Source organism: Octodon degus, unplaced genomic scaffold, assembly GCF_000260255.1.
Source record: "Octodon degus isolate 3935 unplaced genomic scaffold, OctDeg1.0 scaffold00025, whole genome shotgun sequence".
NCBI lineage: Eukaryota > Metazoa > Chordata > Mammalia > Rodentia > Octodontidae > Octodon > Octodon degus.
Window position 1 is genome coordinate 14,412,732 of NW_004524601.1, and position 10,748 is coordinate 14,423,479.

Genomic DNA, 10,748 nt, shown 5'->3' on the forward strand with positions numbered 1-10,748 from the left:
CTATATTTCTGTAGTTGCTTCTTTACTTCATCTGCTATGAGTTCTGAGAATTTTTTTTTATTTCAGAAAAGAATTCTGTTCTGAGTTCTTCTATAACTTTTTGCTGTTGCTTATTTAGTATTGATGCTATTAATTCATCCATTTGAGCTAAGCTAGTAGAAAAAACATCCGCTCTGAGTTCCTCTATGACTTTCTGCTGTTGCTTATTCACTTTCGATGCTATTAATTCATACATTTGAGTTGAGCTAGTGTCCTCTGCACTTGTTCTGGGTGGGCATTGGGTTTTCTCCATATGTTTGTGCATTTGATTCTTTACTGCAGATGTTATTAATTCAGAGATTTCTTTTTTCATTTCCAATAGGTTTTCCTCTATACTTTTCTGTAGCTGTTTCTTTATTTCAGAAGCCATTGATTCATTGTTTTCAGCTGTGTGATTCCCAATTTATTCTGTGTTAGTGTCCTCTGCACTTCTTGTGGGTGGGCTTGGATTCTGAGATTTTATTTTGCTCCTTCTCTTTGTCATTTTGTGTAGCACTGTCTTCTGACCTTTGTTGTAGATATTTGTTGCAGTTATAACCTTAGCAGGTACTGAAGTTCAGGTGCAGATCTACAAAGTTTGGATTTATCTAGCTGTGCCTGGGTTGGGTCTGGCTACTGTGCTCAGCTCCTTCCTGCGGATTCCCTTGAGGGGTGAACCTGTTGTGATCCTCTGGCAAAATGTTCTGCTTCTGGACTAGCTAGGTGGTTCTGTCTCCTACACTTTCTGCAGGAATTGCAGCTTAAGGCTTTCACCCCAGGCCTGTATGCCAGGCCTGAGCTGAGTCTGGAGGGCACAGGTGGAGTAGGGGGGAGAGGCAGCTCTCCCACACACTCACTGGTCCTTGACTAGGACTGGATCTGGGGGTTCCTGAAATGAGACAGAAATTCCTACTCTGTGGGTGGCATGTGGGAGGGGTACTACGGTGTGATAGGGGCCTCCCAAGAGGGTGAAAGAGGGTGTCACCCATGCTGTGCCTCAGCTGGGACCAGTAGGTCATGCCAGCACATGGCAACCGGAAGATCTCCCACACACTCACTGGTCCTGTGCTAGGACAGGATCTGAGGGTTCCTGGAACACGGCAGAAATTCCTACTGGTCAGGCTGGGTAGGGGAGGTGCTTCGGAGTCATGGGGGGGCCCCCAAAGGGGAAGAAAAAGGGCCCAACCAAGCCGCAACCGGGCAAGGAACAAGAAGGTCCGCCCGGAAAAGGGGGCCAAAAACCCCCCCAAAAAAGTAACCGGCCCTCCCAAGAACCCGGCCCCGGTTTGAATTTAAAAAAAAAAAAATTGTGATCAACGTTTTGCATACAGGGCCAGGGAGATAGCTTAGTAGAATAAGCACTTGCCTGTCAAGCTTAAGGTCCTGAGTTCAATCCCTGGTACTGGAAAAAAAAATTCTATACAGTTTAAAACTCATACTAGGTCAATAGTCTGGAAAGTTCTGCATAAGACATTTTTTTGACCTCCTTAAATTTGAAACTATTTCAGATAATAAACCTATTATTTTATAAATTCTCCTTGAATTTGACTTGTTTGATGGTCCTGTTAATTATATCCTGGTTACACACATTTGTCAGAAATGTCGCAGAAGTGAGGCTCTGTTCTTCAGGATTCATGTGATTTTCAATGTGTTTTATTATTCATAATGATAAGTTTGATTATGCATTGAAAATTATGTCTACACTTGTGGTACAAGTGAGCATTACTTTTGCAAAGAATATAAGTTTTGCAGAGAGATACTTTGGGATTCCGTAGGAATCTTGTTCTGTACTAACTTTTAATTATTGTATCAGTTAGCTTGATTAAGAAAAACAGAAGTTTTAAATTTTTCCATTATTAAATGTCCACACTTATTGGTAAATGACTGCCTTTATCATGGAGAGCTGGCACATGTATATAACGCATTTTAATTTACTTTTCACCCCCTACCCACTCAAATCCATTTCTTGCCTTCATTTGGTCTCCTTCCCTTGCAAAATGTGCATCTTCCTACTTCCTACTAGCTGCCTTTTAATTTGCTCTTTATTTATATTTTGAGAATCCCATGCAAGAAAAATGTGGTAGTTAAACTTGTACATCAGATTTATTTCACTTAGCATTATGGTCTCACAGTACTTTCCTACAAATGACTCAAGCTTGTACTTCTTTTATGGCAGAATAGTACTTCGTATATAAATCCCACATTTTCTTTCTGCTCCATTGGCCCATCTGAGTCTAGAAGCAAGCCCTTCCCTCCTTCATCTCCTTTGATAGGATCATACCACTCTTTTGACATTTTGAACATTAGGGCACTCACCGTGAGAAGAAATATGGAAAAATCAATTCAGTGAGAGCTCATTTCTTCTCCAAGGGTTAGTGTAGAGCTAATTTTTAACACATTTTTACCCCCTTCATCCTGTGTCTATGAACAACAATTGTAGTCATCAGGATTATCTTAAAGTATCCCAATTTCATGTGCGTGGAAGGATTACCTTGTATCCTTCTTAAGTAAAAATAAAATAAAAGTACCAATTACAACACAAAGCAGGGTTGTTCAACCCCATCCTCCTGCCCTAAGTGAAGTCTAAGGATGAATTGGCCAGTTTAAGACTGATGAAGCTCAGAATGCCTCCAAGTTAAAGTCTGCATCCCGAAGTCACTTGTGACATGCTATGACAGCCCCTGCAGTGCCATGCTCATCAGAAGTTCCATAATTGTATTGACTTTAATGAACTTGTGTTAGCGCTTTCACAATGTCTTACTTTGCTTGCTTCACAGCTGCTAAGGTGGGAAAAATTGTGATCAGCAGGTTTCTGACTGTGAGTAAGCTAAAAGTGGCTTTTGAATAATTTTTCCACCTACTTAGCAATTTCCCTTGTGAAAACTGGGTGCCATTTGGGTTTTCATTCCAAGAGGAAGAAGCACAAGTAAAGTTCAGCCATTTGGAGCCTAAATAGTCTCTGTATATATAACTCTATATATTTGTAAGCCTTTCTTTGTGAAGTTTAGGATTGATCTGTGGCTTGTGGCCCATTGGGTATTGCTGTGCAGAAAAATGCCTGAAAAAGAACTTTGCAAAGTTAGGTGTAGCTTTTCTTTTGCTGCGATTCTAGTTCCTTCCTCACTTGTGAGTTAACCTTCAGAGAACTAGTATAACAAAGGAGTCGGTACAAATGTTCACAAAATATTCTATTCCAAGATCACTGCCTTAAATTTGGAAAGCTACTTTAATTTTCTGCTGAAAACTTTAATCAACATTTTTAATCATATCTCTCTGTTTACTGTTGTTAAGTAAAAATTTTAAAAGGCAGCAATCAATAAACAGAGATAAAAGCTTCTCAGGAAAAAAATGAAAGGAAGTAATAAAAAGACTCACGAAGCTCAAGTGTATCCTATCAATAGTAGCTGATAAAATATTAAACGGTTTGCCTTGTGTAATGCCTCTGGAGAGCCATCTTGCTGATGCGCTAGAACGTGATTGACAACTCCGAGACCTTGCTGGAAGCCACAAAAGTATATCTATAATGTTATGCACAGTTGCTTAAGTCTTTCTTCCTAAATGGGACTGGAAATAACACACCACGGAGTGATTAGCTTTTAAGAAATTGAATATTGCTTTCAGTTCTAGCTGAAGTTTAATTTGCTCAGAATTAGACCTGATGTGGTATTAGGAATGCAAAGCAGAAAAACAACAGGATATTGTACCTAAGGATATATGCAGTAGTTTTCAGGGGATTAGGAAATGACTGGAGGAATACCATATGTGAACGAATGATTTCAATGCCACAATAAGTGATCAGTAATATTTACTGATACATTTCAAGTGCCTGGCAATGAGCTAAGTGATTTACACGCCCTTATCTCTATTGACCTCACAAAAGTCCTATGCTGTTATTTTTTTCTTTTTTCTTTTTTGTATTTTAAGGAAGAGTCTACCAGGTGATCAGGGTCTCCTTTGTCATACTAGATCAGACTTCTAGTGATTCTTTTATTTACAGCCTCCCAAGTGCTGGGATTACAGGCACTCACCACCATGCCCAGTCTCAATTGTCTTTTCCGCATGCCCTGCATGGCAGGTCCCCGATCCCTGCTACTGCTTGTAGATGCTTTAATCTGCTGAGGTATTTGGCCAACGCTTCTATGCTGGTTTTCTAGGTAAGGGACTGAAACTGAGAACAGTTAAGAAATTTCCCCAAAACCTCAGTGATTAAGTGGCTTAGCTTGAATTTGTACCCAGATCAACCTGACTGTATATAGCCTGATGAACTGATGTTGATTAAGAGTCTGGTGACATGGTGGACATCACAGGAGTGACCATGATAATCCATAAGCAGATGCTGCAGGCTGGAAGCACCTATTAGAGAGATAAGAAATAAGAAAACACAGGGAAGTGGCTATCTTCCTACCTAGGTCCAGGAACTTGGTCTTGCGTGATGGATGAAAGAGAAAATGCTGAGGACACTTAGAAATCTATGTAGAAGCACCAGGACTTCAGTCACCAAGACTCCAGTAAGAAGGACTCGGGGGGGGGGGACATTTTCCTTGTTAGTTCTGCATCACGTGTGCATTGTCAGTGCCATGGTGACTGAAGTGTAGTGTGATGCCCTGAAACTGTGGGGTTTCAGCACTGCGGGGGGAGTAGTTGGTCACTGTTCTAATTAGGGTTCTCTAGAGGAGCAGTAGATAAAAATATATGGGTAATTATACAAGGGGATCTGTTGGGTAACTATGCAAGGGGTTAGGTAGAGTAGGCCAGAGAGTCTGCCATGGCCATCTGTGTGCTGCAGAGTGAGAGGACTTGGAGCTTCTCTGCCCAAGAAGACAGAGCTACAGAAGAACAGTGACGGAGGAAGCAGCTCCAGTCCACTGTGCATGGCCAGAGGCTCTTTGCGAAAGCTAAAGTTGTGCGATATGGGAACACTTCTTTCTTCTTTCTCATTGGTCCCATCTGGGCTGCTAGCCTTAGCTGGTGTCATATACATCCAGGTGTGTCTTCACCCTCAGTTTTCTGGCTAATGTGCTAGTCGTGCACAGAGACCATGGGGATCTTGGCTTTACCATTCTGCTAGGGGATCTACAGTCCATTTAAACTGGCATATCTGATCCATAGCAACAGTCACCTTTGCAGATGCCAGGAGAAGTGAAGCTAGACATCATCTCTTTCCAGTGACTTTCAGCACATGGCATTATGTAAGAGGTGGCATGTGAGACAAAAGCAGGACCTTACACCAAACCCCATGAGAGATCAGATTGAATATATTAGGAAACTCCGGAGATTTTAAGGTTGAGAGCTACTGTAGCTTCTATTTCAGAATGCAGTGGTTAAAAAATCATCAAACTAAGTATAGACATACTTTTTTTGTGTGATGTAGTCATAATTCAGTGTCCATTTCTGGCTCAGCATAAGTTGTTTGCCACCCAGGCATGGCCTGTCATTCTTGTCCTCAATAAAAATTTCCCTCTTACTATAGTTGTTTGTGATGTAGTCTTCTTGTCCCTCGTGTCACAGACTCCAAATTCAATATACCTCATTGTAGCTTGTGTCTAGAGGTCTCCCCAAATCCTCATGTGATCATAAATGGGGCTTTTTCATAGGTGGTTGGAATTAGAGCATGTGATACTGGAATTGACTCATGGTGCAATGTGATGCTCAAAGGCACTAGGATTTAGGGGTGTGAGTGTCAGTGTCTCCCTCCAGCCCCATATCCCAGATAAGAACTTAAGATAAAAGAGGCAGAAAGACTGTGTTAAGGTCCCTCATTGCTTTTGCTGCCTTGTGGCCTCCATGAACTGTTCTGCTCTGTGTTGCCTGTCTGGCATCCCTTCTGCCTTAGAGCCAGCTGACAATTATGGGCTGAAACCTCTACAGTGAGCTAGAATAAACTTTCTTCCTTTCACTTTGGGTGTTGGGTATTTGTCCCAGTAATGAAAAAAGCAAGGAAGACATACCCTATGGCTGCTGCTTACTGCTATAAAACCTAAAACTCAACATCAGAATTATATGAACAAATTTCTCTTTCACCTTCTACTCTTCCTCCTTTTCTTCCTCTTCTTCTTCCTGTCCTTTTTTTTTTGTTTTATATTAAGAACTGAACAGAAAGCCTTCACATTGAAGTACAACCCCAACCAAAATTTATATTATATTATATTATGTTATATTATATTATATATTTTGATTCAAGATCTTGCTAAAACCCTAAGTTGCCAAGGCTGGGCTCAAATGTATGATCCTTCTGTCTTCATGTTCCAGAGTCCTGGGATCACATGCTTAGGCTGCGATACCAGGCTTGTTTTTCTCCTTAAAGAAGCCTACCCATAATTCCTAGAGGAAATTAGGAAGAGAGCCCATGGATTATAAAGAAGACAAAGTCCCAGAGGTTCTTCTTTTTTTTTCTTGTGGAACCAGGGATTGAACTCAGGCCCTTGCAGTTGCCAGGGAAGCGCTTATTCTACTGAGCCATCTCCTGGCCCCACCCCAGAGGTTCTAACCCACTCTTTCTCTTACTTTCCATCTGTTGGTCAATTAGGAACTTCTCACAGGGAAATTCTCTCCTGTTACCACCTCTCACTTCCCAGGTTCCTATGAATAATTCATTTCTTCTTCCTCTGGTATTTACTTTCTTTTCCCAGTACGCATGTACCATAATGTTCTTCTCAACATTACTTGGTGTCTTTTAACTGATCATAATAGACAGAAATATATAAATGCACACTGTGACTTTATTTGCCACAGTAGGCACTATTTTGTTTCACTGACATTTATCCTGAAAGAAAAAAAAAATTATACCAAATCAAAACAATTTGATGCCAAAATTCTAGTTCAAATATTATAGATGATTAAATAACATTATGAACAATGAGAGAAGTTAAAAGCTTTGCTGGATCATCAGCTCAACAACTCCACAAGCTAAGGCATAGAGGCCCCACCCTAGGGTGTGGAGGACCTGCCCTAGAATGACTCAGCATGAAAAGGATATAAAAGAGAGTTGAGGAAGAATTCTGCACACCCCTTCCTCAGAGGAGTGCTAGTCTACAGTCAGCATGAAAAGAAGTGTGCCACTTCCTTGAAGGAGCTCTTCTCTTCACAGTCAGCACGGAACGAAGGGAGAGAGACTTGTGCAAAGTTGCAGCTGCAACTCTTCACTTTGTTTTGGTGTTTTCCACCATGATAAACTGCTTCTCTCTGCAATGTACTACTCTGCCTTAGAGCCAGTCAAATATAGACTAAAGTATAGACTAAAACCTTCGCCAAATTTTAGCTAAATAAACCTTTCCTTCCTTAAGTTTAGGTGTTGGTCATTTTGTCCCAATGAGTGAAAAAATAAAAGTGAGACAAAATTTGGTACCAGGAGTGGGGTCATTTCTGTGACTACCTGACCATGTTGTTTAAGAGCTTTTGGGAATGGTTTATGGGAAGATATGGGAAAGGATCAGAGATATTGCCTGAAAGAGAAGCACTGGAACACCTTCAGCTGTTCTATGTGGGAGATTCTTGTCAGAGATCAGAAGATAAGAATGGTGATAAAACCCTGCCTATAAAGACCAGGCTAGGGAGGTTTCTGCTGGGGAGGAAGACTGTATTTGTTGTTGGACTCCAGATGAATTGTATTATGGATTAGCCAAAAGTTTGCCTACATTTTGCTCATATGCAGAGATTTTGTTGGAGACTGAGATTAAGAACAGTAGACTCATCTTGGAAACAACCTAAATGTCCATCACCTGAGGAATGGATGAAAAAGATGTGTTATTTTTATACAATGGAGTATTACTCAGCTATAAAGAATGATAAACTTGAAGGCTTTACATTTAAGTGGCTTTCACTTGAAGATATACTCATAAGTGAAATGAACCAGACCCACATGTGTAAATATCATATAGTCTTCCTAGTGGAAGAACTCAAAAGAAGAATTTTTTTAAAAAAATGCAGTAGACTAGTTAATCTGACAAAAATTTTAAGGCAGTGAAATGTTAAGGCAGTGGCATGGCTATTGTTGGGGGCTTCTAGGCAGATTTGTGTTAAAAATCAAAACAAAGAGTGCAAAAGGATGATTTAAAATGTTTTGAATTTGGAAAAAAAAAGTGCTAAAAGGCTGTGGACTATGAAGATTGAGCTAATATCTCCATTGCTCAGTAAAAACAAAATAAAAAAAGATGACCCAAGGGCATCACAGGATGTGGCAGGTTCTAGCCCTTCACAGCCTCAAACTACAAGGGTAAAGGACTTGTCTTTTTAAAAAAATATTTTAGAGCACCATGTTCCAGAATGGTGGGGGCATAAAAACTTTAAGGAACAAAAGTTCAGGGTCAAAGTGCTTAGTGATCCATGCACTTGACTCCTACAGCAATAATAAAAAAGCCTGGTTACTGTTCCAGCTGGCAGCAGGCCTTGGCATCATCTGCATGTCATTGGCTCTTGGTGTGTACAAAGTGCAAGAGTTCTAATGTTAAAAACGCTTCCACCTAGATTTAAAAAGGCTTTGGAGGCCAGGCAAGAGAGGACAGTATATAAAGCTGTGAGTGAATAGTCTATTCAATAAATATCCCAAAAGTTTAAAAAAGCCAAAATTGTAGATTGTCTAAAAATAGCTACAAAAATAAAACAAAGCAGGCCTAAACATAAGCCATGAAAGCCACCAGAGAGAGTGCCATAGGCGTAGGACCATATAAGCCTTTGAGAGCTCACAACTTGTTACAGATTGCTTCAGATGTTCCACATAAAACTACAAGATAATATTTGCCCTTCTAGATTTTGGGCTTGTTTTGGTCCCAATGATTTGCATCCTCCTGTGTATATATTTTAATAGGTAATGTTTATCTTTTACCTTTAAATGTTAAACATGTTTAACTTTTCATTTATGCAGGGGCTCACAGGCTCAGCTAAGAGTTTGTCTTATTTCTTAGACTTGAGACTTTGACTTTTGAATAATGCTAAAATTGTTAGGACTTTGACAACTCTTGCAAATAGACTAAGTACCTTTGTATTAAGAGATGTACATGAGTTTTGGGGAGCTGACAAAAATGTTAGGGTTCTCATGTAATACAATGTTGATAGACAGTGATTCTTAGCAATAGTTAAATCTGTTATAATGTTAAAGTTGTAAAATGTTAATAAGAGTGTCTATATCTAGAGACTGGTTTAGAAAAGTATGTCTAGTTGACAAGTTGACAAAGCATAGATTGTGATTGCTGATACAGTGTGTCAAATTGAGAAGTTAAAAGCTTGGCTGGATTGGTTCAGCAATTCCACACCCTATGGCATACAGAGCCCGCCCTAGAGTGACTCAGCACAAAAAACATATGAAAGGGAGTTAAAAAGATTCTGGGCACCACTTCCTGAGAGTAGCTCTAGTCTGCAGTCAGCATAAAAAAAAAGCTTTCACTTCTTTGAAGGATCTCTGGACTTTGCAGTGAATGTGAAAAAAGAGAGAGAGGTTTGCAAAAAGCCATAGCTGCACCTCCTCCCTTTGCTTTGCTGTTTCACACCACCATAAACTGCTGCTCTCTACAATGTGCTACTCTGCCTTAGAGCCAGCCAAATATAGACTAAAGTATAGACTAAAACCTCCACCAACAGTGAGCTCAATAAACGTTTCCTTCCTTAAGTTTGAGTGTCAGGCATTTTGTTCCAACAATGAGTAAAAAAATTAGCAGAGACACTGCTCTTTCCGTCTCCATCCATTGTTCAACTGGAGACTTCTCAACAGGAGAATTCTCTCCTGTTGGCAACTCTCACTTCCCAGGATCCTGTGAATAACTCATTTCTTTTTCCGCTGGCATTTACTTTCTCTTCCTGGCACCCAAGTACCGTAATGTTTTTCTCAACATTACTTAATGTCCTTTGACTGATGATAATAGTCAGAAAGAGATAAATCCACTCTGTGGCTTTTGATTGGATGCAATGGGCACTATTTTGTCTCAATGACATTTATCCAGAAAGAAAAAAAAATAATTATACCAAATCAAAGCAATTTGATACCAAAATTCTAATTCTAATGTAAAGCCCAACAATTTTAAGATCATAAATGAGGCTAAAAAAAAAATTAAAGTGTCTTTCAGTAAGGGGGTCCACCCCCTAGTTTGTGGCTATAGAGCTTAGACAAACCATGTCCCTAAGACAAAGAGGACATAAGAAAACCTTGGATGGGGTCCCGTTACTTGGAAAACAACTAAAACCACTGAGTTAGCCAAGAAGTTGCCCTTGGCCCTCCCCTTGGTTAAATTCTTGCAAGAGACATACATTCCCTAACCCAAGGCCTCACTATTGAAAGCCATAACAGCAGGATGTCCCAGATCACAATGCCCCGATTTCTTAAAAACGTTCCTGGAATATGACAACCACAAGATTATGACAACCCCCCAGCTATCCCCAGACTCACTCCATCTGGTCATCTAGTATTATAATCCACCAATTATTTTAAAGGTCAACCTACACTAACCAATGTGATCTGCTTCTGTAACTTGCTTGCTCCCACCCTATTTTGTGGTTTTTGCCTTTAAAAAACTATGCCTGTTTCACTAAAGGCGCGCTCTGCTCCTGCGTGTGCAGACCGCCCTACGTATACGTAGATAATAAAACTTTCCCTTTGTGATTTGCATGAGAGACCGACTCTTGGGGTCTTCCTTCGCGGTGACTCAACCCTTACACTAATAATGTAGATGATTAAATATAATATTAAATACCATTACAAAAAAAGGGGGGGCTGGGGAGATGGCTCAGTGGAATAAGCACTT